Raw genomic sequence first — 5,512 nt, forward strand, 5'->3', positions numbered from 1 at the left:
AGGAGAGGAGAGGAGAGGAGAGGAGAGGAGAGGAGAGAAGCAGGATCCCAAGCTGGAATTTGGCTTATTCAGTTATGATTGCCCTCCAAAAGACCCAACAAGCAACTGAAAGAGTCAGATGCAGATATTTGCACCCAACCAGTGGACAGAAGCAGTTGACACCTGTGGGAAGGCTGAAAGAAGCTAAGGAGAAGGATGACCCTGTAGGAGGACTAGCAGTCTTAGTTAATCTGGATCCCAGAGATCTTTCGAACACTGGACCACCAAACAGGCAGCAGACACCAGCTAATATGAAGCCCCCCCTCCAACACATATACAGTAGAGGACTTCTGGGTCTGTGTTCATTCAGAGATGATGCACCTAACCCTCAAGAGACTGGAAGCCCCTGGAAGTCTAGATGTTAGGTGGAGAGGGGGGTAGGAGCATCCACGTGGAGATAGGGTGGGTTGGGGAGGAAGTGTGGGATGTGGAGAAGTTGGAGGATGGATGGTGCGGGATGGAGAATGGAATATGGAGTGTAAAAATTAAATTAAAAAAATAACATAAAATTTTAAAAAGTCAGTAAAAAAAAGACTCTAGCTCAAGGAATAGTGGGGCCTATGTTTAGCACTGGCCACCACCTTAGGAAATCTCCTCTGGAAAAGCTCTCAAAGGAACCCATTGGTGTCAGGTTGAAAATACAAATAACTATTCTGAGTATTTGCTCAGGGTAGACATGTGACTTTAGCAAATTATAGTGTTCCCATGGCACAGGATTTCCTAGGAAAGAATTTCCTTTTGCTGAAATGCTGGCTGTGAGAATAATACAAAGCTGCTGAAAAATATCTTCATCATCATTTAAGAAAGTGGTTCTCAACTTTCCTAGTGCTGCGACCCTTTAATATAGTTCTTCATGTTGCGGTGACCCCAAACCATAAAATTATTTAGTTGCTATTTCATAATGGTAATTTTGCTGCTACTATGAATTATAATGTAAATATTTTTGGACATAGACATTTACCAAAGGGGTCTCTGCTGACAGTTGAGAACCACTGATTTAAGAGGATCTTGCTTGAGAAAGAAACCAACGCAGAAGAAATTATGGAGCATCCTCAAAAAACGAAATGTCTAAGCCTAACACATGACAGAGTTGTGCCACTCCTCGACATGTGCACAAAGGACATACACTCCTTCTGACATGCTCCTTAGCAGACACTTGCTTAGCTGTGCTCATTGATGCTCTATTCATAATAGCTAGAAAATGGAAACAACTGAAGTGTCTGACAACCAAAGAATGAATAATAAATACGTGGTGCATATACAGTATGGGATACTAGTCAGCTGTAAAGTAAAATAAGATGATGAACTTTTTAAGTAAATGGATGAAAGTAGGAAATATTACATTGAATGAGGTAACTCAGACCAGGAAATACTAACATAACATGTTTCCTTTCACTGGGGGCTTCTTCTTGCCTGTGCTATCCATGTCCTGTCTAGAAAGTCTCTTCCTGAGCCTATGTGTTCAAGCTTACTTCCCACTTTCCATTCTATCAGATAAAGGGTATCTATCTGGTCTTATGTTTAGGTCCTTAATCCATTTAGAGTTGAGTTTTGTGCCCCTGATAAATAAGAATTGATTTCTACACATCTACTTGCAGCCACTCAGTTTGGCCAGCATCATTTGTTGGACATACCACATTTTCTTCAGTGTTCATTTCTGGCTTTGTCAAAAATGAGGTTTCCACAGTATACAGATTTATGCAGGGTCTTCAGTTGGGTCACACCAATCATTCCTCTGCTTTTATGCCAGTACTATGCTTCTTTCCTTACTGTAGTTTGAGGCCCCACGTGAAACCTAGTGCTTCCAGCATATATATACATTATTATTTTTTTTAGATAATTTCTTCATTTACATTTTAAATGCTATCCCAAAATTCCCCTATACCCTCCCCCCACACTGCTCCACTCCCCACTCACTCCTAATTCTTGGCCCTGGCATTCCCCTGTATTGGGCATATAAAGTTTGCAAGACCAAGGGGTCTCTCTTCCCAATGATGGCCAACTAGGCCATCTTCTGCTACATATGCAGCTAGAGACATGAGCTCTTATTTGGGATGTTAAAAAGTTATCGCGTGTGTGTGTGTGTGTGTGTGTGTGTGTGTGCACGCGCGTGCGCGTGCACTTTTAAAGAATTTTTAAAAAAAAATTTAAAAATTACGAATTTAAAAAATTATTTTTTCAAGTTCTGTGAAGAAGTGTGGTCGAATGTCATGGGGTTTGAATTAAATCTGTAGGTTGCATTTGACTGGATGGCCATTTCCACAAAAATCTCTCATCTTCTGACATGCTTTTCAATTTCTTTCTTCAATGCTTTGAAGGTTTATTATACAAGTCTTTTACTTTCTTGGTTAGAGTTATCCCAAGATATCTTTTTTTGAGGTTATTTTGATGGGTACTGTTTTCCTGATTTCTTTCTCAGTCTGTCATTTGTATATAGGAAGGCTACTAATTTTGTATGTGTTAATTTTGTATACTGATACATTGATGAAAGTGTTCATCAGTTGTAGAGGTTTCTTGGACTTTTGATTTTTTTTATGTCTAAAATCATATCATCTTCATTTAAAGTTACTTTGACTTATCTTTTAATATTTACATCCCTCTGATCTCTTTCATCTGTCTTGTTGCCCAAGGTAAGATTCCAAATACTATATTAAATAAGTATGGAAAGAGTAGGCCAACCTTGTCTTATTCCTAACTTTAGTGGAATTACTTTGAGTTTCTCTTCATTTAAGTTGATGTTGGCTATGGGTCTGCTATAAACTGCCTTTATATTTAGATGTGTCCTTTGTATTCCTAATCTCTCCATGACTTTTATTATGAATGGATGTTGGATTTTGTCAAAGACCTGTGCCTAGTGAGATAATCTCTTGTCTTTTAGGCTGTTCATAAGGTTGACTGCATTTATTGATGTGTATATGTTGAACCATCCCTGCATCTGTGGGATGCACAGGGTGTGGTCTTTTTTTATGATTTTAGATTTGGTTTGAAAATGTTTACTGAGGAGTTTCACATATATAAGGAATATTAGTCTATAGTTTTAATTTTTGTTGAGTTTTTGTGTGATTTAGTATCAGGGGAATAGTGACTTCATGAAGAGAGTTAGGAAAATGTTTCCTCAGCTTCTGTTTTGCCGACTAATTTGAGAAGTATAGCTATTAATTCATCTTTGAAGGTCCAGTATGAATCCTTGTTGAATTCAACTGGCCATGGGATATTTTCCTTGGCAGATTTTAATTACTGTTTCTATTTCACTTGGGGTTATGAGTCTTTTCAAATTGCTTATTTGATCTTGATTTAACTTTGGTAGGTCCTATATATCAGGAAATTCATCCATTTCTTTTAAGTTTTCTAGTTTGCTGAAGTGCAAGTTTTTTCCCCCAATTTTTATTAGGTATTTACTTCATTTACATTTTAAATGCTATCCCCGAAGTCCCCTATACCCTCTCACCCCCCACCGCTCACCTACCCACCCACTCCTGCTTCTTGGCCCTGGTGTTCCCCTGTACTGGGGCATATAAAGTTTGCAAGACCAAGGGGCCTCTCTTCCCAATGATGGCTGACTAGGCCATCTTCTGCTACATATGTAGCTAGAGACACAAGCTCTGGGGGTACTGGTTAGTTCATATTGTAGTTCCACCTATAGGGTTGCAGACCCCTTCAGCTCCTTGGGAAGTACAAGTTTTTAAAATATGTCCTTATGAATCTGTGGATTTCCTCAGTATGTCCTGTAATGTTTCCCTTTTTATTTCTAAGTATTAACTTAGATTTCTCTCTCCATTTTTTAGTAAACTTGGGTAAGTGTTTGTCAATATTAATGATTTTCTCAAAAAATAAACTCTTTGTTCCATTGATACAAATTGCATGCATTTTGTTGTTTTTCTATCTCATTGATTTCAGCTCAGAGATTGAGTATTTTTCCATTTACTGTTTTGGAGTTATTTCTTTTGGTTCTAGAGATTTTATGTATATCTTTTAGTCACTAATAGGAGATATTTCCAAATTTCTGATGTAGCCTCTTACTGCTATGGACTTGCCTCCTAGAACTACTCTCATTATGTTCTATAGGTTTGCATTTTTATTTTCATTCAATTCTAAAAAATAATTTTAGTTTCCTTTTTAATTTCTGCTATGATCCATTATTTTCCAATCAGTAGTAAACTATTCGTTGACAATGAATTTGTAAGCTTTCTGTTGTTTTTGTTCTTGATATCCAGCTAAATCCAAGGTAGTTAGATAGGAGACAGGATGCTATTTCAATTTTCTTATATCTGCTGAGGCTTGCTTTGGGCAAGTATGTGCTCTGTTTTGGAGAAAGTTTCATGAGATGCTGAGAAAAGGTATATTTTCTTGTGATTGGGTAAAATGTTATGTTTATATGTGGCAAATCCATTTGATATGACATTTAACTTGAGAATTTCTTTTAGATTTTTGTCTGCATGACTTATTTACCTCTCTGTCAGGGTCATTATGAGATTTTAGCTGTAGTAGTGCTTATTTGGTATATAAATGTTTAGTATTATAACACACTGTTGTTGGTGGATTATTCCTTTGATGGATGTAAAGTATCCTTTCTTATCTCTTCTAACTAGTTTTGGTTTAAAATCTGTTTTGTCAGATATTAAAATGACTATACCTGCTTGCTTCTTGGGCTCCTTTGCTTTGAATATCTTTTTTTAAAAATCCTTCTCCGTGGAGGTGATATTTAACCTTCATGGTGAAATATATTTCTTGGGTGCAGCAAAAAGATGGGTCCTGTTTTGTAATCCAATCTGTTTTATAACCCAATTTGTAATCCAATCTATGTCTTTGTCTTGGGGAACGGAGACTACAATCAGTGTTTGTTGATTCCTGATGTTTTGTTGTTATGGTGTAGTTTCCTTCTTTTCTTTTGATTTACTATTTGGGATTATTTACTCCTTCTGTCTCCTTGAATGTAGTTAACTTCTTCAGACCAAAGTTTTTCCTTTTGTACCCTTTGTAGTAATTGATTGGTAGACAGATCTTGCTTAGATTTTGCTTTACTGTAGATTGCTTCCTTCTGTCTATTGTGATTGATAGTTTTTCTGGGTATAGTAGTATGGACTGTACATGTAGTCTCTCAGAGTTTATAGGGCATTCACTTGGGCATCCTAGCTTTCAGAATTTATACTATATATATAGTAACAAAACGTATACACACACATATATACATAACATATACATGGTATACATACAATAACAGTGAAAAAGAGGATATGCTTTAGAAAGCAAGCAAGCAAGCAAGCAGGGTTATATGGGAATATTTGGAGGGGGACAGAACGAGAGAAATTTGATTATTTATATTCTCAAAAATAAAAACAGAACTATTACAGTTTAAAAACAAAATGTAGGCTTTCCTCAGCAGCCACCAAGGTGCTTGGTCCTTCCGAGGAAGCTAAGGCCGCGTTGGGGTGAGGCCCTCATTTCAACCAGCGACTAGCACTGTGCTGGCAGT

This window comes from Mus pahari, chromosome 1, assembly GCF_900095145.1.
Source record: "Mus pahari chromosome 1, PAHARI_EIJ_v1.1, whole genome shotgun sequence".
Taxonomy (NCBI): Eukaryota; Metazoa; Chordata; class Mammalia; order Rodentia; family Muridae; genus Mus; species Mus pahari.